Source organism: Rattus norvegicus, chromosome 10 (assembly GCF_036323735.1).
Source record: "Rattus norvegicus strain BN/NHsdMcwi chromosome 10, GRCr8, whole genome shotgun sequence".
Lineage (NCBI taxonomy): Eukaryota > Metazoa > Chordata > Mammalia > Rodentia > Muridae > Rattus > Rattus norvegicus.
The window spans coordinates 63,482,030-63,506,572 of NC_086028.1; the positions used below are offsets into that span (position 1 = coordinate 63,482,030).

General features: G+C 44.4%; 1 protein-coding gene and 1 long non-coding RNA gene across 3 annotated transcripts in view; one reads left to right on the forward strand and one right to left on the reverse strand.

The window, feature by feature from the left end:
* The first annotated feature begins 2,621 nt into the window (after positions 1-2,621).
* Positions 2,622-24,543, forward strand: part of Fam222b (family with sequence similarity 222, member B) — a 65,772-nt gene continuing 43,850 nt past the window's right edge. Inside the window, exon 1 of one of the 2 annotated variants that reach the window (NM_001109038.1) lies at positions 2,622-2,724. The gene's annotated coding sequence lies outside the window, so the exon portion shown is untranslated. Of the gene's footprint in view, positions 2,725-9,915; positions 23,260-24,543 lie in introns of those variants that run through there. The other variant, XM_006246944.3, reaches the window with a different exon arrangement.
* On the reverse strand, positions 4,173-9,912 carry LOC134480829 (uncharacterized). The gene is made up of 2 exons (XR_010055692.1): positions 9,522-9,912; positions 4,173-4,563 (listed from the first exon to the last, which is right to left on the reverse strand). It is a non-coding gene; the product is annotated as an uncharacterized LOC134480829 (long non-coding RNA).

The following is a 24,543-nucleotide window of genomic DNA, read 5'->3' on the forward strand; positions in this document are numbered from 1 at the left end:
AAGCAAGCAAGCAAGCATGCCTCCGTAATGGGGTGTAAGCCTGGAGGTGGCAGCACAGACCTTTAGTCCCGGCACTTGGAAGGCAGAAGCAGACAGATCTCTGAGTTCAAGGGCAGCCTGGTCTACAGAGTTCCAGGACATCGAGGGTGACACAGAGAAACCCTGTCTCAAATGTTGTGTTTTATGAAAAGATAGAGGAGAGGAGGAATATATTTCGGTGGGTGTGTAATCAGGAAGGCGGTGCCTCCATGGGCCCAGGCTGAGGTATCCCTTTCCCCTGAGGGACCAGCCATACAACATTATAGTATAGAATAGAGTTTATTCAGGGCATGAGGAGGGGTGTTGAGAAGATAGTAGAGACAGAGAAAGGCAGAGAGAGAGAGAGGTGGGGGGCAGGGGAGAGAAGAGTAGTAGAGGATCATGAGCAGTTCGAGGGGTAGGGGAGGGCAATGGGGAGAGAATGGGAGCAGGAGGGCAAGAACAAGAGAGCAAGAGAGAGGGGAGGGGTTTGAGCAGCCCCTTTTATAGTGAGTCAGGCACACCTGGCTGTTGCCAGGCAACTGTGGGGCGGAGCTTATGCTGACATCAAAACAAACCAAACAATAACAACAACAAAAGCATGGGGGGTGTGGAGATATAAGCAAGCTATAGGAGTATTTTCCTAATTAGTTACTATGTTGGAGGACCCATTCTATTGTGGGTGTTGTAACCTCCGGTCTGCTAGTCCTAGATGTTATAAAAAAAAGTATGCTGGTTCCAGGACAGCCAAGACTAAGTGGAGAGACCCTTTGTTAAAAAACAACAACAGGGGTTGGGGATTTAGCTCAGCGGTAGAGAGCTTGCTTAGCACGCGCAAGGCCCTGGGTTCGGTCCCCAGCTCCGAAAAAAAAAAGAAAAAAAACAAAAACAAAAACAACAAGAACAAAACAAAATAAGGAAGAGGAAAAAGAAGAAGAAAAGAAAAGGAGGAGGTAGAAGAGGAGTGGGGAGAGGGAGGGAAAGGGGGAGGGGAGAAGGAGCAGCAGCAAGGCTGAGTAAGCAGCACCCGCCATGGCCTCTGCATCAGCTCCTGCCTCCAGGTTCCTGACTGAGCTCCTGCCTCGCTTCCCTTTGATGTTAGATTGTGATGTGGAAATGTAAGCAAAATCAACCCTTTCCTTTCGTATTTCCTCTTGATCATGGTGTGTCATCACAGCCGTATAAGCCCTAACAGGACAACTGCTCTTGTTGAAGGATACGATTTTCATTCCCAGCACCCACATGGTGGCTCACAATTATCTATAACTCTAGTTCAAGGGGATCAGACACAGTCCTCTGGCCTTCAAGGACATTGGCATTCACATGGTACACACACACATATACACATGCAGACAAACTGTCCATACATATTGAATCAAAGAAAAAAGAAAAGAAAAGAAAAAAAGAAGAGAAGAGAAAAGAAAGAAAGAAAGAAAGGAAGGAAGGAAGAGAGAGAGAGAGAGAAAGAAAGAAAGAAAGAAAGGAAGGAAGAAAGAAAGAAAGAAAGGAAGAAAGAAAGAAAGAGGCTCTCCTAGGCTGGAGGGTTCAGGGTGGGGGTTAGGGTATGCCCAGCCAGGAGGGCTCAGTAAGAGGTCGCCATGAAATACATATGGAGTTCAAGACCAGTCTGGACTACTAGTGAACTCCTATATTTTTTTTTTCGGAGCTGGGGACCGAACCCAGGGCCTTGCGCTTGCTAGGCAAGCGCTCTACCACTGAGCTAAATCCCCAACCCCGAACTCCTGTTTTATATAGCCAGAGTCGTCGTTGTCGTTGTCATCGTCATCATTGTCATCATCATTGTCACCACCACAATAATAATACTGCTGTAAGCATCTCATGAAAATCCTTCGAGTTCCTAGGTACTTCTCTGAAAAGAAGGCAGGAAGAAGTAACACCAATTTCTTTTTTTCAATGTAGCTCTGGCTATCCTAGAACTTCATCTGTAGATCAAACTCACAGAAATCCTCCTGCTTCTGCAAAAATTCATGGGGTGCCTCACTCTGCCCGGCTGCTAGTTTATCAAATACTTCAGAGTTCCATTATATATAGTTGTATAGGGGCTGGAGCGATGTTCAGCGACTAAGAGCACTTGCTGATGCCGAGGACTGGAGTTTGGTTCCTACGATCGATGTCCAGCCGCTCATAATCGTCTGTATTAATATTCCAAATTCTTTTGGGTTAACAAGCTTGTGCTACTATCACACATGGATAAAGGTCTTCTTTATTGGTTTGCAAAATGATTTGATTCCATAGTCGGAGATGTACAGTAGGGAACTACACTAGTCTGCAATTTCCTTGATGCCTAAAACGTTTGGTCTTTAAATGCTGGCAGGATCCAGAATTCTGGTGGGATAAATCTCAATTCAAGACTTTAGTAATTTAGGCAAGATATTCTAGAGGTCTAAAAGTAAGGCTCAGCAGCCACATTATCTAAGACCTTAAGTATCTAAGGCCAGCAAGCGGCCATGCCCACTTGAGAGCTAGAGAAGCAGGACATCAGGCAATGATAAAGACGTCCCCGGAGCGAGGTGCGCAGGCGCTGGCTGCCCGAGAGGGCCCCGGGCAATCCGGGTTGCGCAGGCGCAGAAGCGGTTCCCGGCCAGTCCGGACGGCGGCTGTGATTGAGAGGCTGGGGCGTGGAGCAGCAGTGGCGGCGACCGGCGACAACGGAGCAGCCATGAGGGCCGGGCCCAATCACCGACAGTGAGTGGTGGTTTAAGGGTAGTGGACACCAAGGAATGCAGATGTGGCATGGTGGAAGGACATTGACTAACGGAGTGGCCTCTACTTGTCGGGGACACAGGTCGTGGGGGAGGGATAGTTTGAGGTGATGGTGGGAACATTTGGAGCATGGATGATTAGGTCGTGAGTCCAGAGCTGGACAGCTTGGCGGAAGGAAGGGGTTGCGTTTCGTGGAGTAAGGGCGCTCATGGCAGGACCAGTGCCTCGCGCTGCCTGGTTTGTCATCATCCCTTCCCCCAGGAGCTTTGGGTCGCCTCTCCCTTTCCGCTTCTTTCAGAGAATGGTTGCTGGGGGAAGGGTGGTGGAAAATAAAAGCCGTCCTGGAGCTGCAGAAGTCCACTCTGAACCAGACCGAGAAAGGCTGGTCACTGGAGTTATGGTGTGCCCTGGTTAAAGCTTGAGAGTCGGAAGCTCTGTTTAAATTCAGGAGGAATCTAGGTTAAAGAGCTAAGGACATAAGAGTCAGGTTTGGAACCAAGTCCATCATAGATAAACCTGATCGATAACCTTGGATAGGACTCACTTAACCTTTCCAATTTTCTGGAAGATCCAGCATTAAAATGCTGGGCTTTTGTACGCTTTATGTATGTGGTTGAGAGAGCTTATGAAACCTATAGATTGTAAATACTGTATGGATGCTAGTATGTACCAGCAATACTATCGGATTTTTAGACCCTATGGTTATTAATGGAGTGACCGATTTCTCCATCATAACAAAGCATATTTCTAAGACCTCCGTAGACGGAAATACGTGCTTTCTGCCTAAGTACGGCAGATCATCTGTAGACATAGCACTTTCTTCTGTAGTGTGACAAATTCACTGTCAAACCGAATGGGGAAAAGTACCATACACCTTTGCCTTTTTACAAGTGATATAGGGCAAATACAGACTGAAGCACTGGGCTCCTGTTCTCAGCCTTCCCCTTTCACTTTTTATTTTGAGACAAGGTTTCACTTGCTTATGCTGGTCTTGAATTCAAGCACAAGTTGAGCTTGAATTAACAATCATGCCTCTGTTTTCCCAGTAACTGGGGTCACAGGTATACCTGGTTGAGGTTCTGGAGGGGTCATCTGTTAATGCTTGTGTGCCAAGCGTTTTATTATTGAGCCGTCTATCTCTCCAGCCTCTACTTGATGCTGGAGCCTGAGCCTGGGTTTTTGAGTGTGATACACAAGTGCCCTACCCCTATCCCCAATGTGTGTGTGTGTGTGTGTGTGTGTGTGTGTGTATGTATACAATTTGTATATATATATGTATATATACAATTTATATTTATATATATTAATTTAAATTGAGACAGTCTCACTACATTACCTAGGCTGCCCTTGAATTTTCAGTCCCCGTCACAGCCTCCTAAGTACCAGAGATTACAGTTTTCTACCATCAAGTCCAGAATAGGCTCCTATTATTTTTATTTGTAAAAATTTCTTTATTTGGAGGCAAGAGAGGTAGCTCGGTGGTTTGGAGCACTTGGCTGCTTTTTTTTTTTTTATAGGTTCCAATCTTAGTACTTGCTTGGTGGTTCATGGTCAACCAGGACTCCAGCTCCAAGGGATCCACCTTCTTTATTTTGTAGGAAAAAGAACAAGTTTATTTAGTACACTGCAAAGAAAGCAAAGGGTACTGACAAAATAGAATTGCCTGGCAGCCTCTGATACATTTTTTTTTTTTAATTGTAAAAGCTTCCTTTGCAAGAGTCTGGTTGCCCCAGGGCATTCTCTGTTTTGGAGCTCAATTGGTGTAGAGCAGCTTCTCAATTCTTTTCTTCGTTGTTTATGGTCTCCTGTCAGAAATCTCTTCTGTAAAGTGAAGAAGACAAGTAGGTAGTTGTGTAAAGGGTCTAGGAGATGGCTGGTTCTGTGAGAGGCTGGAGGAGCACTCCCGGGGCTTTGTTGTTGAGGGTAGGTAAAGCAAAGGGCAGAGTTAAACTGTGCGCTGCCCTAGAGAGAGAGCTTTTTCTAGGCACGGCTTTCGAAAGATAAGTGCAGGTACTTTCAAGTGGACAGAAAGGCAGATACTTTATAGCTCTGCTGGCTCTGAGGAACGAGAGCCTGAAATGGTGAGGCCTTTTGAAAACTGGAGAGTGATTTCTTTTAGCTGAATGGAGGTGGGGAGTGGCTGCACCAGATCGGGGAAGATCGGCAGATAAGAGGAATGAATTGTTTTAGAGGCCTGGGGGAAGTGAACCCTTGCTGTCTTTAATTTACCTGTCTGGTAACTCGTCAATTTTATGTTTTTCTCCTGGAACTATACAGTGACTTACAGTTTAACTTTTTTTTCTAGCTAGTAACTTGACTCTCCCAATAAATTCTCGATTGTTCTGTCTGAGAGGGATTTTTTTTTTAAAAAAGGGGATTTGAGGGCTGGGCATGGTGTTGGCAGAAGCAGAGGCAGGCAATCCCAGAGTCTGAGGCTAGAAGTAGTGAGTTCCAAACCAACCAGTACCACACAGTGGAACTCTGTCTCAAAAGCATAAGAGGGTTGAGGAGCTAGACCTGATGGCCTAGTCCTGTAATCCCAGCTAGTTGCTAGGGAGTGAGTGTGTGATGTAGGAGAGGATCTCTAGTGCAAGACTTGCCTGGGTTGTAGAGTAGGTTCAAGGCCAGCATGGGTATGTTAGACCTTCGTATGTGAGACCCATGGGTATGTCTGTCTGACTGACTGACTGACTGTCTGTCTGCCTGTCTGTATGTCTTCTCCTCTCTCTCTCTCTCTCTCTCTCTCTCTCTCTCTCTCTCACACACACACACACACACACACACACACACACACACACACACACCCCTGCCCCTGTTGGCCTGGAGAAATGGCTCAGTGGTTAAATGGTTAAGCACATAGGCTGCTTTTCCAGAAGTTCTAAGTTCAATTCCCAGCAACCACGTGGTGCTTTAGATCCATCTATAATAATTTCTGATGATTTCTTCTGGCATGTAGGTAATAGAACACCATATACATAAAAAAAAAAAAGACAGAGAAAAGTAAAGAAAAAAAAAGTAAGGGGCTGGGGATTTAGCTCAGTGGTAGAGCGCTTACCTAGGAAGCGCAAGGCCCTGGGTTCGGTCCCCAGCTCCGGAAAAAAAAAAAAAAAAAGAACCAAAAAAGTAAAGAGGGGATAGTGAGGGAGGAGTGGGATGGGGATGGAGTTTGTGTAGGGCACTTAGTTAGCTGAGCTAACTTAGTTAGCCGAGCTAACTTAGTTAGCACTCATGGACCCCTGGGCTCTATCTCCAGCCCTGCTAATGAAGACATCCCTTGCTATTATAGATCTTTCCAGAACCCAGCTTTATACATGGTAAATGAAATAGAGGTAGAAAATGTTCAAACTTGCCTAGCTATTTTATTTTTAATAATTGGACATCTATTTTTAATGTTGATAATGCATTTTCCCCCATGGAGATTTCTGTCAGTTCCAACAAGTCCATAAATGCCATGCATTTTATGCTAACATAAGTTTGAGCTCTTAAGAAAACTAACCTTGCTTTTCTCCTTCAATTCTTTAACTATCTGTAGTTACTCTTATGTAGTCATAGTTGCCTGGTGAGGATTTCCTTTGCTGGGGAGAAGCAGAGGGTGCCAGTTTGTGGATTACCTTTTAGGTGAGCAGTCTGACTTTCATGAGCTGTGATGATACATGACCTAGTCAGTTCATGACACCACAAGGGCTAAGACACAAGGAGTAAGGCTTAATAATTTATTTTCTACTCTGATAGTGAGCTATTTTTTTCTTAAAACAAAACAAAACAAATCTGGCATCATGCGTCTCAGGGGAAAATTAAAAACAAGATTATGGTGTTTATAATCAGGAAAATAATTGCTTCAAAACAGTCTTTGTTTCCTGAGAGTCCTTTTGATCTTCCGATCTTCCAAGCCATTTCACAACAGTGAGATGGCTTATCAGGTAAGGCCACTAAGCCCAACCCCCTAAGTTTGATCTTTGGAATCTGCCTGGCAGAAGGAAAGAACCAACTTGGGAAAGTTGTCCTCTGACCTTCACACTAACCTCCAGCTGGAGACCCCCCCCAACACAAAATGTAATAATAAAAAAATAAAAAGAAACAGTCTCGTGATAGTTGGCAGCAAGTAGCTAATAATGGAGAAGTGAGGCATAACTGGTTTCCTCTTGGTCTTGCTTTCTGAAATACTGCTGATAACTGTAAATGGGAACAATATGGGAAGATGTTCAAAAGGAAAACCAGGGGTTGGAGCCTTAGGTCAGTGGCAGAGAGTACATTTTGCATACGGAAGCCCTGGGTTGGAGCTTCAGTACTGGAGGAGGACAGCAGCAATAACAGGAAATAAAAAGAACAGATTTAACTTTTTTTTTTTTTTTTTTTCCGGAGCTGGGGACCGAACCCAGGGCCTTGTGCTCGCTAGGCAAGCGCTCTACCGCTGAGCTAAATCCCCAACCCCCAGATTTAACTTAATACAATTGTAAGTTAGGATGGTAATATACTTGAGTTGGTAGAATGCTTGCTTGCATGCATGAAGACTGGGTTCCATCTCTAACAGTGATAATACTGGCCTTGGATGTATGTACCTGAAATTTCAGCACATGGGAGATGGAGACAGGAGGTTATCCACAGCTATGTGGGACGTTGCAAGTTTTATCTCAAAAAAAGAAGGGGAGTGAGACTGAGACAGGGATATGGTAATTTACATCTAAAATCCCAGCACTCTGGAGTTTGAGGCAGGAGGATGACTATGAGTTTGAAGACAGCCTGGACTAAATACTGAGAGGTTCAGGTCAGTCTAGATTATAGAGCTATATGGAAAGAAAGAAAAAAAAATTAAATGTGGACCCGCGATACCGAGTAGTGTCCTGAACCGCAGAGTTTGCGTCTAGTGTTCCTACAGTTGGCAGGGTAATTGCTCATTGATGTTTGGTGAATGGAAATGACAACCAATTATGAATCATAATTAACAAACCTGGGTTCAGGTTCTGCAGGGTTTTGTTGTTGTTGTTTTGTTTTGTCTTCCTTTCTTTCTTTCTTTCTCTTTCTTTCTTTCTTTCTTTCTTTCTTTCTTTCTTTCTTTCTTTCTTTCTTTCTTCCTTTCTTTCTAACAAGATAGGATTTCTTTGTAACCCTGGCTATCCTGGAACTTGCTCTGTAGCTCAGGCAGGCCTCAGACTCAAAGATTTGTCCTGAAAGGTGGCTTAGTTGTTAAGAGCACCAAAAGGGTGGGCTAGGCTGGGTAGTGGGTAGTGGTGGTGAACAACTTTAATCCCAGCACTAAGGGGGCAGAGGCAGGTAAGTTCTAGGCCAGCCCGATCTACAAAACGAGATCCGGGACACCCAGGGCTACATAGAGAAACCCTGTCTCAAAAAAAGACCTCTAAAGGACCTAAGTTTGGTATCCTGAGTATCCACATGAGGTGACCCACAACTGTCTGTGACTCCAGTTCCAAGGGATCTGACACCCTCTTCTGGTCTCATTCAGCAATCATATACACGACATATACACACATATACATAAACGGAAAACACATCTTTTTTTTTTTTTTGGTTCTTTTTTTCGGAGCTGGGGACCGAACCCCGGGCCTTGCGCTTCCTAGGTAAGCGCTCCACCACTGAGCTAAATCCCCAGCCCCCGGAAAACACATCTTTAAAAGAAAGAAATATACATATATGAAGTAATCGTAATAGAAATTGAGCGCCGTGGTGCTCACCTGTAATTCCAGCATTGATTCTGAAGCAAGAGGCTCTTGAATTTGAAGCCAACTTGGACTAGATACTTCGAACCTCTCTCAAAACAAAACAAGGGCTGGAGAGATGGCTTAAGAGCACTGCCTACTCTCTAGAGGACCTGGGTTCAATTCCCAGCACCCATATGATGGCTCACAACTGTCTGTAACTCCAGTTCCAGCAGATCCTATACCATCTTCTGACCTCCACAGGCATCAAGCATGCATATGGTGCACAGACACACATGCAGCCAAAACACCTATACATGTAAACAATTGCAGAAGTATTTGTAATAGAATATAATATCATATAATCAGTTTTGTGGTTGTAAAACTTATTTTTACAAAAAGCAGTAGTGGCTGGGCGGGTGTCACAAACCTTTAATCCCAGGGTTCAGAAGGCAGAGGCAGGTGGTCTCTTAGAGATTGAGGCTAGTCTGGTCTACAGAATGAGTTCCAGGACAGCCAGGGCTGCACAGGCTGTCTCACCCCCCCAGATCCCTTCCCTCCCCTCCCCAAGTATAGATTATAGAGTGAAACATTGGCAGGATTGAAGTGGACCACATGAATCAGAGTACTTAAAGGACAAAGGTCACTTTTTTTTTTGTTTGTTTGTTTTTGTGATAGGGTCTTAGTATGCAATCCCAACTGGTCTGAAGCTCCCCTTGTAGACTTAAATGCTGAGAATAAAGGTGTGCTCTACCACACCTGGTCCTCCAGTCACTTTGTGAGGTTCTAAAGACTGACCTCAGGACTTTTCACATGTTAATAATCCCAAGATCCGTGCTGTGCCACAGAACCACACCCACAGCCCAAGTCCCAGTTGCCTGCCATCTGATGGCCAGTGTGCCATCAGTCGTAAATCTCCAGTTTTCAGAGTTGAAAGGGGAGGGAAAGCATTGCTAAAGGATTGTTGAAGTGGAGTAAATGCTTTGTTAGGGGAATTAATGCAAGGGCCGACCCAGCACAAGCACTGTCAGTAGACATCTTACGTTGAACCTGCAAGACGAGCCCTCAAAGTGGGACGAGGTAAGCATTCCAGCTTACAGTAAGTTCTGAAAATGAAACACTTACCTGGCAGGGAAGATAGCGTGACTATGGCGGGCTCTGAAGCTTGAGTACTGCATTGATCCTAACATTGGAGGACTCAGCTGCTTCATCTGTGATGGTGGGGGTCTGTGCGCACACTCTCCTGTAAAGAAAGAGTGACGACTAGGGTAAAGAAAGGTTTGAGGACGGAAAGCAGGAGGCACTATTGATGTGCGCCACCATGACAGGACAAACGAGGGAGGAAATGAGCTAAGACTCTGGCAGAATAGTGTTGAATAATGCAACAGAGAGGCCAGGAAGCGTCGAAGGCTTTCAAAAGAGATGTGTGCCTAATAATGTTAAACTCTTAAAACTCAGGTAGCAACATTTGGAAGATGAGTCGAGTATAATAAATTCTGAGATAAGAGTAAGTGTGAGAAGCAGAGTGGCCAGGGGCAGGGCAGGGGCTCTCCAGCTGACCAGAGGGGTGACGGGTGTGAAGTCACTGTGCCTTCAGTGAGAGGCAAATGTTTTCTTAGAGAAGTGTTGAATAGCTATTTCTGGCTCTTCACTGCCTGAAAGGTTTGTTTGTGCTCCAGTCAGCTGTGGTGGAAGGTGAGAGGAGTGCACATTAAAAGGAAACTTACTACCCTCCCCCCTTTAACATTTTGTTTGTTTCATGGGTATTTGTATATAGTTTTATATTTTTCTAAAAGTGTATTTTATATATATGCATGCTTTACCTGCATGTCTGTACTACAAACACCCCTGGTCCCTGTAGAGGCCAAAGAGGGCATCAGATTCCCTGCAACTGTCGTGAACCAAAATGTACGTGCAGGGAGTTACACCCAGGTGCTCTGGAAGAGCCCTTTCTTTCTGTAACCACTGTGGCCTCTCTCCAGCCCCATATGTGAATATGTCTGTGTGTATACATGTGCCACGGCATGTGTGTAAAGGTCAGAGGACAACTTGCTGGTGTCACTTCTCTCCATGTGGGTCTCCAGGATTGAATTTTAGGACATCAGGCTGGTGCAGCAAGCATTTTTACCCATCAGACCCCACTGCCCACCCGTCATCCACCCACCCATCCACCCATCCACCCATCCACCCACCCATCCACCCATCCACCCATCCACCCATCCATCCATCCATCCACCCACCCATCCATCCATCCATCCATCCATCCATCCATCCATCCATCCATCCATCAAACAGGTTTGGTATAGTCTTGAATGCTCTGAGACTTTTCATCCTCTTGTCTCCATTTAACCAAACGCTGGGATTACTGGTATAGGCCAACAAACCCAGTTTTTAAAGATTTATTTATTTATTATATATGAGTACACTGTCACTGTCTTCAGACACACCAGAAGAGGACATCAGATCCCATTACAGATGGTTGTGAACTTTTCATGTGGTTGCTGGGATTTGAACTCAGGGCCTCTGCAAGAGCAATCTGTGCCCCTAGCCACTGAGCCATCTCTCCAGCCCCAACAAATCCAGTTTTACTGGGTGATGAGAACAGAACTAAAAAAGGTCTGGAGCCTGCTGGATAACAATCCTATCAACTGAACTTCATCCCCATTCCTTAAAGATACAATTAATACAAGAAAATAAAAAAGTCAGGGTTTGATGGCTCGTTACAAAATGATGGTTTGTACTTGTCTCCCATGCAGGAAACCATGGTTTTATTTTCAAGTACCATACAAACCAACCATGGTGGTTCACATGGTGGAGGCTGGAGGATGACAAGTTCAAAGTTGTCTTAGGCTACCACTGGCAAGCATTTTTATCACACACATACACACGCACACACACACGCACACACGCACACACGCACACACGCGCGCGCTACACTTTGCCAGGTGTGGTGATGCCAGTACTCTGATTCCAGTACTCTGAAGATAGAGGCAGAAGGATCTCTAAATTTGTGGACAGTCTGATTTACATAGTGAGTGAATTCCAGAGCAGCCGGGGCAACCACAGTGAAACCTTGTCTCAAAAACCAAACCAATCCAAACAAACCCCAAGAGTGGGTCTGGAGTGTGATGCAGAAGCACGGCGCTTGCTTAGCAAGCATGAGGCACTGAGTTTGGTATCCATCATCTGAAAACTGCGGTGGACAAGGGGCCACATGTGGGGACACAGGGTCTAAATCTAAAGTCCCTCACTTAGTCTTTTACGGGAAGGTTGCAGGTTTCAGGCCATTTGAACTTCATAGCGAGACCCTGCCTCTCAAAAGAAAAAAAATTGACCATAGAGGTCTAGAACACTTGGCTGCAGAGGCACCACTGTTTGTAAATTACATGAAGACTAGTATATTTTCACTACATGTAGTATGTATCAAGAAGGATTGGGGGCTGGAAAGATGGCTCAGTGGTTAAGGGCACTGACTGTTCTTTCAGAGGTTCTGAGTTCAGTTCCCAGCAACTACATGGTGGCTCACAACCATCCTTAATGGGATCTGATCCCCTCTTCTGGTGTGTCTGAAGATAGCAATAGTGTAAAAATAAATACATAAATAAATCTTTAAAAGAAGAATAATTTATTTTTCTGTTTTTGAGATGGGGTTTCTCTTCGTATCTCTGGCTGTCCTAGAACTTACTCTGTAGACCAGGCTGGCCTTGAATTCAGAGATCTGCCTGCCCCTGCCTCCCAAGTGCTAGGACTAAAGGTGTGCATGTCACCGTTGCTTGGCTTAAAGGAATATTTTTAAAGTATACTTTACTAGAGTCAAATGGGGTAAATACTGGAAATACCAGCACTTGGAAACTGCAGTAGGATCATGAGTTTAAAGCCAGACATAGTAACACCCTGTTTCAGGTTTCACGGAAATAGATGAGTGCTGGCGTTGCAAGCCTTTAGTCCCAGCACTTGGGAGGCAGAGGCAGGCAGATCTCTGGGTTCAAGGCCAGCCTGGTCTCCATAGTGAGTTCCATGCAGCCAGCGCTACACAGTGAGACCCTGTCCTGAAAAGCTAGAGAAACAAAAACAAACCCATAGAAACAAACAAAAACATTGGCAGTTCTTTTCTGCTTGTTAGATCGACTTATTCATTGATTTTTATTTCTTATTTTGAGTCAGAGTCTCCTGTAACCCAGACTGGTCTTGATCTAATTGCTAAGGATGACTTTGAACTTCTAATCTTCCTGTCACCTTCAAAGTGCTGAGATCACAGGCTTGTGCCAAACGTGATTCAATTAGCTTCCTTTATTCCAGTCTCCTCTTCCTGTCTGTCCTAGGACACTGTGTCACTTAAAAACATGTTTTCTGCTGAGTACATGAAAACTTTCCAGCAGTGACATTTATCAAGTTAATTGCTGATTAATATATGAATCTCGTTCAGGGTGTTTATCCTCCTAGGCATTGCCTTGAAGACTGAAGCTGAGCTGTTTAAAGACATTGTCTTTTCTTTTGTTTTTGAGCCAGTGTCTCAGGTGGTGTAGCTTGGCTTCAAATTCACTGTGTAACAGAGGGTGACCTGGACCATCTTGGTTCTTCTGTGTCCTGAGGCCTAGGGTTGCAGGCTTGCCCGGCGCATCTGATCTCTGCGGTGCTGTGGAAGGAGCCACGGCTTCATGACAGCCACGGAGGCACTCAGCAACAGGACCACAGCCTCTGCCCAGGCTGTTCTTAAACTTGATCCTCCTGCCTCAGTATACTAGTATTTATATTATAGGCCTGTGCTACTAGGCCTAGCTAAAACATTCTTTTACTTTTTTTTTTCTTTTTCTTTTTCTTTTTTTTTCTTTTTTTCAGAGCTGGGGACCGAACCCAGGGCCTTGCGGTTGCTAGGCAAGCGCTCTACCACTGAGCTAAATCCCCAACCCCTAAAACATTCTTAAATGTTCCTAGATGTATATTTTATCTTCCAGGTAGGTGTGTGTGTGTGTGTGTGTGTGTGTGTGTGTGTGTGTGTGTGTGTGTGTGTGTGTGTGTCTGTGTGTGTGTGTGTCTGTCTGTCTGTCTCTGTGCTCTGTGTATGTTTTCAGATTTGGGAAGACATAAAGAAATTGGCTATGATTTATTTATTTATTTATTTATTTATTTATTTATTTATTTATTTAGGTAGCTGGGTCAGGCTCATCAGTGTTTAACAACCCAGCCTCCCGAAATAGGTATCTAGCTGCTTCTATGCGCTGTTTTCTCCTGGGAGGCAATTCAAAATTTTGTCAATGTTTTCTGGATTCTGTCTCTTTTCTTGTCCACAGCATATTTTTATCTCAGTTGCCTAATTTCATTTTGTCCCTACTACCTCACATCAGTTGCTTTGCTCAGTGACCTTACTGTCAAACACAGATGACATTTTCTTCTTAAAATAGTGTTTTTCTACATGTATGCTTTGCCTGTGTGTATATTTGTGCCAGAACAACATGTGAGGCCAGAAGGGGGTCTCACATCCCCTGGGACTGGAGTTCCAGATGGTTGTGAGCCACCATGTGGGTGCTGGGAATTGAACCTGGGTTCACTGGAAGAGCAGTCAGTGCTCATAATCGCTGACTCACCTCTCCGGTCCCCAGATGGCACTTTTCATTCTTTAGTTTCATTACCAATCTGCTTCTTTAAGCTGATGTTGTCCACTCTTCATTTTGAACAGGGTCTCTTTGTGTAGTTCTGGGTGGCCTGAACAGGGAAAAGACAACACCTTCCCTGTCTCTGCCACCAAGGCCTGGAACTGAAGGCCTGCCCAAGATTAATTTTTTATTTTTATTTTTTTGGTTCTTTTTTTCGGAGCTGGGGACCGAACCCAGGGCCTTGTGCTTCCTAGGTAAGCGCTCTACCACTGAGCTAAATCCCCAGCCCCTGATTAATTTTTTATAGACATTGACCTTTATGTAGGTGACTGAGGAGGTCAAGAGAGGGCATCATATCCCCTGGGACTGGAGTTACAGACAATTGTGAGGATGTTGAGAACTGAACCAAGATCCTTGCAAGAGTAGCAAGTGCTTTCAATTTGAGTCCTCTTCCCAGCTTCCTACTTGGATATTCTCTGGAAAGGCTTAGAAAACCCTCACTGCCACAGATGCTAAGACATTTAGCCAGGTACAGTGGGCTCATCTGTAATCTTCACTCTGAGGAGGTGAAGACACAAGGAACTCAAGGCCAGCCTCAGTAGTTCACTAGTTTGAGGGTGGCCTGGGCTGTATGCGAAGCGACCCTATCTCAAAAAGGAAAGAGAGCAAGAGGGAGGGGGTTGGGGGGGAACACAGAAAGGACTTATTTTAGAGGCTTTTGAAGTCATCTAATTATTTTCCTAGAAAATCAGTGAGAACAAAATGAAAAGCTATTAGAACTAGTAACAGTGCGGTTACGTGACAACGTACAGGAATCACTAAGGATAGGCTTTGAGGTTTCAAACCCATGCCATTTTCCAATTCAGTGTCTGTCTGTCCCGTCCTCCCTCCCCCTTCTTCCCTCCCTCTCTCTCACTCTCTCCCTCTGCCTCATGCTTGTGGATCAGATGTAAGTTCTTCCATACAAGTTCTCCACTGCTGCTCCGGCACCATGCCTGCCTGCCTGCTGCCATGCTCCCCTCCATGATGGTCACAGACTCACCCTCTGAGACCATAAGCCCCAATAAACCTTTCCTTCTGTAAGTCACCTTGGCAAAGGTGCCCTGTCATAGCAGTAGGAAAGTAACTAAGACACACCCAGGGCATATGTTTCTTTGGAGGTAAGGGAATGATGCGAACTGACTTGTGATTAGAAAGAATATTGTTGGTGATGTATGAAAATGAATTGTAGAGGAGCTCAAGACTAGAGGCTAGAACTTAACGCCCCTCCCATACTAATTCAGATTAGAGTTGAGTTGATAAGTTGGATGCAGTTGCAACAGTAACTTTTATTTGCCTAATGTAATTATGATCTTGGAGGCTCACTGCCTCAGTCAGCTAACCTAGGCCTAGTTCTGGAAGCTTCTAGCCCCTGTACAATCTTACCTAGGCCTAGAATGTTTCCAGCCTCTGAGACTTCCTGCTGAATAAGCTCACCCTTTCCAGCTCCTTCTGAACTCTCACTGGCTGTTCACTCAGCTGTCCTGGCTCAGACTCCTCTCCAAGCTTACTGAGTCAATCTGGCTTCTCTCAGCTTCCCCTGAATTGCTCTGCTTGGTTTCACACTAACTGGTAGTCTGTTTCTGCTTCCTTCTCATTCTCTGGTTCTTTCTCTTTTCATCTACATCTATCTTAACTTGCTCCTGCAGCCTGTTTCTCTGTAAGACTGTCCTGGTAAAACTGCCTTCTCTCTGCACCTACCCCCTCTTTTTTTTTTTTTTTTTTTTTTTTTTTTTGGTCCTTTTTTTCGGAGCTGGGGACCGAACCCAGGGCCTTGCGCTTCCTAGGCAAGCGCTCTACCACTGAGCTAAATCCCCAACCCCCACCTACCCCCTCTTAAGTAGCTTCCCTTCCCTTTCTCTCCTCCTGAGAGTTGAGCATATCCTATTCTGTCAAATCTTTCTTTGATTCGTCACTTTGTCATTCAATTAGATTCACTTTCAAACATGGTACTTCCTTCTACAAACTAACTTTATCTTCATTGTGGATTAAAGACCTGTACAGAGGCCATGCCACACCACAACTAGACATAATTTTTTTCAGTAATTAGCATGGTCTTGGGTTCTCATATGATCAAATATCCTGCAACAAGGAGTGAAGGTGGAAAAGCTGTAGAGATGTAGGCAGAGTCTGTGTGTCTTGGGGATTAAGGTTGAAGGCCTGATTGTGTCTTGTTATAGCTGAGGGAGGGTGTGGGGCAAAAGCGGAGTAGTGGCTGGCTTCTAAATTGTTACATGGAATTAAGTGAACAAGCGGCATTGCTCGTCATTGATAGTAAGAATAACAGAACACTTCTTATTCACACCAGATTTAAGATGCTTGAAATAGGTAGTAGAATGGAAAAACCTGGCATTTCCAGGGAGAAGTAGGGGCTGGAATTTCAGACTTGGACATTCTCAGCATGTGGATGAATTTGAAGTTTCAGAATTAAATCAGGAGGGCACCTAAGGGTGACTTGAGGCTAGAGCAGAGAAGCTTCAGAAAGGAACAGCTATTGAGAGAGGTTGAAATCCAGAAGTTAAAAAACACGTCAGGTGAAGAAGAGCTTCCGAGCTGTGTGGTGGTACTCATCTGGGATCCCAGCACTCAGTGGCTGAGGCAGGGAGGTCATGAACTTAGGCCAGCCTGAAACGTGGACTGGGGATAGGAAAATGTCTTTCAGGAAGGTGTAGTAAGCTCTGTTGGATGCCACTGAGGGTCAGGTAAGAACGGGAATACTTGAAGGATTTGCTAACCTGATGATTACTGGTTTTTTATTTTTTTATTTTTTTGTCTAAAGCTGTTGACAGGAGGAATGAAAATGGAAGTCTGATTGTAGAGGATTTAGGAGAAAATGAAACATGCATTTAATTCTTTTTTTCCCCCAATTTTTCATAGAAAACAATGACATTTTTGTTTAGAAGTCAGTTCTTCTCTTTTTAGATTTATCAGTGCTGGGGATTAAACCCAGAACCTGTGCCATGCTAGGCAGGCATTCTATCAGGGAGTTAGATCTGTCTCTTCCCGTCCTCCTTCCCTCCCTCTCCCCCTCCCTCTTTACATGTTTAGTGTTTGCCTGAGTGTGTGTGTGTGCTCTTGTGTGTGGGCACCCCTATGGATGGGTGCACATGCATTGGTGTTTGTGTGTATTTAGGCCTGAAGTTAATGTTGGATGTGTTCCTTGTTTCCCACCCTCCACCTCCTACCCTGCTCAGCAGGGACTCGCAATGTAGCTTTAACTGGTTGGAACTACTGTGTACACCAGGCGGGCCTCAGATTTACCGAGATCTGTCTGCCTTTGCCTCCTGAGAGCTGGGATTAAAGACATATGTCACTTTCCACTTTAATTTAAGGAAAAGTCTCTTGTTGAACCTGGAGATGCCTGGTGTCTGATGCTGTCCACTATCCTTGCCCAGAGTTTACGGGAGTTTTTTAGGATCTGTATTCTGGCCTCACACTTGCTCCACAATTGCTTTATATACTGAACCATCTACCCGATTCTTTCTTCTTTTAGGTAGGATCTTGTGTAGCCCAGGTTGGCTTTAAACTATGTGGTTGAGGGAGGCCCTTTACTAATTCTCCTGCCTGCTGCCTATTTCCTCAGTGCCAGGATTACAGGCTAGACTATCAAGCCAGAGTTCTTTTAACTAACTCTGGCTGTGTACACCAAGTAGCCAGAACTGATAGTCCTCCTGCCTTAACCTCCTTAATGCTAGGATTACAGTTATGTAACACCTAGTATAGATTTTCCTCTCCTTTTGAGACAGAGTCTTACTCTGTAGCTCAGGCAGGTTCAATTTGCAACAATCCTCCTGCCTCAGCTCTTGAGTGTGCTGGGATTACCAGCATGAGCAAACATGCCTGACTTTTTTTTTTTTTTAAACTGATTATCCTTATTACCAAATCCTTACCTATTTGTATCCAAATGGCTATATTTTTACTGAATTATTATAATTTCTCAATATTTCATATTAGTTTTTAAAATGATGTTCTGCTTTCTAAAAAGATGCTGTCATTGAGGCTGATACAATACAGGTAATGGGTGAGTGAACCTGACTTTAAGGGTTAGGTTCTGGCCTTGGGAAAGTAGACAGGTTTGACCTTGGCTTTAGTTTTCCCAGCTGTCAAATAAGGATAACAAGACCAGTTTAGCTCACAGTGGGTGGTTGTGAGGTATGACTATTAATGAAAATAATTGTAAAGCATTTTTGCAAGTTCAAGTGTGATATAAATGTTAAATAATAGTTCTTTATTGGGATGTTGTGAAAATTAGCAACATGATGTCTGTTAGAGGCTGAAGTTCCTTTTGAGAAAGGTGATATATTTTTTTAAAATACTATTTGGGGAAAAAATAGTTCAGAATTTGTGACATGATATTGCTACCCTAATTTCTAGAATGTATCAATTAAGACACTATAATGAAGCAACATCTTATTAAAGATATTTCCCTAGAGATTTATTACAGCATCACTTTACGGGTTCGTATTATAGGATTTTTTTTGGGGGGGGACTTTAAACTTCATCATTATTTTGTGTGTGTGTGCATACTCTTAAGTCCACATGTGGAAGTCAGAGGTCAACTTTGTGGGGTCAGTTCTGTTCATCTTTTTTTTTTTTTTTTTTTTTGGTTCTCCCCCCCCCCCCCCCCCCCCCCCCCGAGCTGGGGACCGAACCCAGGGCCTTGCGCTTCCTAGGTAAGCGCTCTACCACTGAGCTAAATCCCCAGCCCCAGTTCTGTTCATCTTTACATGGGTTCTGGGGCTTGAACTCAAGGAGGTCAGGCTTGTGAGGCAAGCACCTTTAACCACTGAGCCATTTTGCCAGCCCCCCCTTTTTTTTTTTTGGTTCTTTTTTTTGGAGCTGGGGACCGAACCCAGGGCCTTGCGCTTCCTAGGCAAGCGCTCTACCACTGAGCTATAAATCCCCAACCCGCCAGCCCCTTTTATATGATTTTGATCCTCTTGGTTTTTGGTTCATGAAGAAGGATGAATGGCACTCTGTGATATCTATAATAGTGTAGAGTGTACACTAAAATGTTTGGGGAGTTTTACTATCTATATTTAAAGCTTCATAGCCAATCAGTAAAAACACTAAAAACGGGGCTGGGGATTTAGCTCAGTGGTAGAGCGCTTACCTAGGAAGCACAAGGCCCTGGGTTCGGTCCCCAGCTCCGAAAAAAAGAACCAAAAAAAAAAAAAAAAAACTAAAAACATTAAAAAAAAAAAAACACTTTGATTGTAGTGAACACTATATAAATACTTGAGTGCAGTTAAGCAATAGTTCTCAGCCTGGGGGTCCCAACCCCTTTGACAGACCTCTCTCCAAAAATGTGTACATCAGTACTCATGACAGTTGAAAAATTACAGTTACGAAGTTTCAGCAAAACGATTTTATGGCTGGGGGTCACCATAACATGAGGAGGAACTGTCCTAAAGGGTTGCAGCATCAGGAAGCTTGAGAACCGCTGAGTCAGGTGAGGGTTTCAGTTAGGATTTGAAGAAGGGCATGATACCATTATAGGCAAAATTTTAGCACTGTATTCCGCACCAAGTCTAAAGGTAGAATCAGTGCCATGGTTATCTGTCATGTACTTGGGACATGCTTGACTTTGAATCTCTTGGACATTTTCTTAGCTTCTAAAGTGACATTAGCTATAGGGGAAAATTGGGATGTAGTCTAGACCTGATACAAGGGGAAGTGAACTTTTTATTTAGTGAAATTGCTAACAGGCTCAGAACTTCTTCTTGCTTAGAGTTCTGTTGGGATTCTGTATATTGTCTACAATCTAAGGGCCTGTCTATTTCTAATCTCAGAGAAAAGTGACTTGAAGATACTGATTTTCTATAGGTTGGAATTGAATCTCTGAACCTTCTCAATCTATATTTCCCTTTTGCTCTATTATATCTCCTTGTTTTCTTCATCTTTAATACAGGGTCTCATGTAACTTATGTTGGTCCTGATTCTTTTTCCAAGTGTGAGGATTACTTGATGTATTAACCTACTGGGTCTCCGTTACCTCTTATAACAAGGACAAATAAAAGCTTAAGGTGTTTTCCCCCCTTTTCTGATGTTCCCATCTTTCTTTTACTGTACACAAGCTCTATTTGAGTGGTAGGTGTGTGTGTATTGTGTGCACGTGCACTTGGTGACTAGACAAGGATATCCTGGCCTAGCCTGGTGACACAAAACAAACCCTTGAACTACTTGGGAAACTAAGGCAGGAAGATCCCAACTTTAAGGTCTGACTTGGCTAAGGTGAATAGAAGGCTAGCCGGGTGTCTAAAAATGGAAGGTTAACAGAAGAGCACACAGCTCAGGATAGAGTGTGTGTCTAGCATACAGGAAGCCCTACAGCAATCTGTCACGTACACATGCTTGCTTTCCTTTTTAGACTTATCATTTTGTCTTACGTGTATGAGTGTTTTGCCTGCATATATTTATGTGTCTGGTGCTCACAGAGACCAGAAGAGGATGTTGGATCTTCAGACAGGGGAAATTCAGATTGTTGAATGACATTGTTGGTGCTGGGAACCAAACTCAGGTCTTTTGAAAAAAATAGCCTTCTCTTTACCACTGAGCCCTCTCTCTAGGTGTGCCACCTACCGCGTGTTGGCTGGTTTTGGCTGGTCTCAGACTCCCTTTGGAGTCTAAGATGACCTTGAACTTCAGATTCTCCTGTTTCCAAGTGCTGGTGATACAGGCCTGTGGCTTGGGACTCGGCCTTTGACCTTATGTATTTCTCCCACGACTTAATAGTTCATGCTCCGATTTCTTTCTCCTTTACTTTTATTCTTTTTCTTACTGGCATGTAAAAATTCCTTGTATTTTGTTGGCATCAACTCTTCTTAATAAGCATTGCAAATACCCTTTTAGGCTATGAATAGGAAGTGAGAAGGCAGCCTCTTGCAGCAAATGCTAATTCAACATGGTGTTTGGTTAAATTAGTTGCTTGCCCTTGGTTATTGGAGCAATGGTAAGCTCCTTTTGTTTCTCCTCTTTCAGAGACACATAGAACAGCTCCTTCTGTCTGAAATAAAGTTTGGCTCTGTGTTGGTTATAATTTGCTTTTTCTGGCTGGCACAGCCTTCTTTTTGTTTTCTGTCTTCTGACAGATTATAGGATTGTGGGGAAACAGCGTCCAGGGCTTTTTCAGGAACTGTGCCATTTTATCTACAGGAGAAGCCATTGGCTTTGGCACTAAAGAAAATTGGCTCTGTATTTAAAGATGCCAAATCATGCTTGATCCGCAAGCTTGCTGTCTCATTTTGTGTATGTGTGTGAAACTTTTTCAAGATGTTGGCTTTTTTTTCTTTTTCCACCATGTGCTACCCCATCAGTATGAGGAATTAACTAACAGCTTATCCCTTCAGCAGCCCACCCCAACAAACAGAGCCCAAGCATCCTAAACCACAGAGGTAGGGGACCTTATGAAGATTAGGGAAGTGTGTACCACAGTGTCCCTTTTGAATACCTTATCCGTCTTCCAGCTTTTGTTTTTTCCAGGTTTATCAGCTGATGACTTCTCCATGGAGTCCTGAATTATTTAGTTGTGGAAATGGTTTGCCAGCCAAGGTGTCCTTCTGGTTTATTTGCTCTTTTGTTGATTTTGAGATAGGGTTTCACTTTGCCTCTGGTGCTGGCCTGGAACTCAACACTGCAACCCAGGCTTTCCTTGAACTCAAATAACTCAATTGAGGAATAGAGGCTTAAGCCACCATGCTCCATTCTCTCCTCTAAGAGCTCTCTCAACATAGATTAGTCTGTTCCAGGTCTCTCAGCCTAGGCTGGCCTCCAACTTCTGATCCTCTTGCCTCTACTACTATGCCTGCTTGTTATGGGGACTGAACCTAATCCTTAATGCATGCTAGGCAACCAGTCCACCAACCAAGCTATATCCCCCCAGCACACCCCCTCTTTGTTTTTGTTAAAGGAACCCCAGATATTGCTCTACCACTACCCAAGAAACAATACCATAACCGTTTTTAGCATATTCCATCCCAGCCACAGTGTTCCCTTAGCACTATCGTTAGCCATTTAGGTTTGGATATAGAGGTCCAGTCAATGCAGCCAGTGTTACTGTTTTAACAACATCGGGTATGTACTTTTTTTTTTTTTTTTCTTTTTTCTTTTTTTCGGAGCTGGGGACCGAACCCAGGGCCTTGCGCTTGCTAGGCTAGCGCTTTACCGCTGAGCTAAATCCCCCACCCCGGGTATGTACTTTTAAGGAGACCTGATTCGTCTGTATCTTAATTATACTGAAATCTGATAATGAAGTGGTCATTTAAGGATTATTGGATGTAGATGTCTTTGATGTGATACAGGTTGAAGCCAACTTTGTGATCTTTGTAGGTTTCCTTTTATTTATTTTTGCGGAAGATTTGGTGTGTTCCCTTCTTCCTCCCCACCTCCACCAACTTCCAGATACATACTTTCTCACTTCTCTCCTTCCCCCCAGTTTCTCTCAGGGAAAGCAGGATTTCCAACAGGTAGAATTGTAGTTAATTAATACCTAAATCTTTCCATCGTTCTGACAGAATTCAGTTGATTAGTCTGAGAAAAGGAAGGTAAAGCAGAGAGGCCTGGAGAGCATCCTTTTTGTGGTTGGGTGTCTTCCGGTGGTTACTCGGTTTGGAAGTCTGAAGCGTTCTGGCAGGAAACACTCGAGGGCTGGTCACTTTTAGTACCAGGACCAGAGTGGGTGGAGGAGCAGGGAAAGCAGCGGGCCAGGCATCACCTGGCCTGGCCGCTAGAAGCTTGGCTCTCAGCTTCCCTTTGGGCACCAGGAGAGACGGGGGGGCAGCGGTAACAAAGAGGAGCCGTGCCGGGGCCGGGGCCGCGGGTAGCTGGCCTATCCCCGGCGGCTGACCTCCCAGTGGGCCTCCCCAGTTGGCTGTATGGCAAGTCGCTCTGCTAGTTCCTTGGCTCACGATTGGCTGTGTAGACAGGAGGGCGCTTGCAAAGAGCAGGGATGGAGTTGAGGGGGCGGGGCTGGCTTCCGGCGGCGGAGGGGAGCGAGCCGGAGCCGGCTGGGGGAGGGGGTGTCGGCGCACCACGGAGTGCAGTGCTCTCGGTGAGCCTGGCACCCGGAGTAGCCGTCTCCCCCTCCCCCTGCCTGAGCCTCTAGAAGCCCTCTCTCTTCTGTCTTCCCTGGACTGGGACAAGCAGGGCTGCACTGTCCCAGGCCGGCGGGCGGAGCCCGGAGCCCCACTGAGCGCTGCAGAGCCAACCTCACCTCCTGCCGGGGGCGCAAGGTGTGTGTGTTTTTTCTAACGCCACCGGGACTTTAGCCGACCTAACCTTGTGGAGAGGGGAAATGAAATGGGAAGTATGATCTCTGCGTCTCTTCACCTTTTTTATTTTCCAGTTTTACCTTTCATCCTTCTTTCTGTCTCTTCATCTCACCCCTGCAGCTGGTTAAGGAGATTCAGGACACTTATCTCTTTTTACCGACGTGTAGATGTCGGCCGCGTAGTAAATTGCACAGATGGGAAAAAGAGGAGCCCTTTTCATGTGGCATCTGATGCAGTAAACCGGCGGGGGAAAGATAGAACCCGGGATTGGCATTTTAAAACTGTACAGCATCTGCGTTCATTAAGGCTGCCCTTATTCTCCTCTTTGGGTCGGTCTTAATCAGCAGCAGTAATCTTAAAGAGGCGGAGGTTTTTGTGGAAAGGAGGAGCAGCCCTCTGGCCTTGGTAGTTAAAAGCAATCCTGATAATTGTTAGTGATTAACTCTGGTAAAGTCTCTTTCTTGAGAACACTGTCATAGGCTTTGTGTATTGGCTCAGCCGTAAAGGAGAAAGATCTGTGGCCGAGGAAACTTACCTTGTTACTGAACTTGAAGGCCTTGTCAGCTTCTCCATTGCTGTATGTCTTATATTCATAGGTTCCTGAAGGGATGTTTCTGTCACCAAAGCTGCATCTTTTAAAAAAAATTATATATATATATATACATATATATATGTGTGTGTGTGTGTGTGTATGTATGTATATATATATATATATATATAGTTTGATTTTGATTGCCTTTTTAAGAGTTCTGCCTAATCTTATTAATTTGAGTGGCTATATCATTACAATTTAGATGATTTTTATTTTTGGAGTTCTTTGCCTTTGTAACTTATGTTTTGTTTTGTTTTTTGTTTTTTTTTAAAGAGGAACTGCCTCTTATAGTTCAGGTTCAGCCTGGCATGGAATTCCTACCATTCTGTTTTAGCTTCCTGCAAACTACTGGCAATTAACAGGTGTGCACCACTGCGCTGGATTTGGATCCTTTCTGAAATATGTGGGTCTCCACAACTCCAATTAGGACCTTCTTTACGTATTTTAGGTAGAAGGAAAGTTATCAATTGAAAGTGAAATGAGCAGAAATTACAATATTAAGAACAAAGGGCAGGGGATGGGGATTTAGCTCAGTGGTAGAGCACTTGCCTAGGAAGCGCAAGGCCCTGGGTTCGGTCCCCAGCTCTGGGAAAAAAAGAACCCCCCAAAAAAAAAAAACAAAAAAAAAAAACAAAGGGCACACTTGAATAACA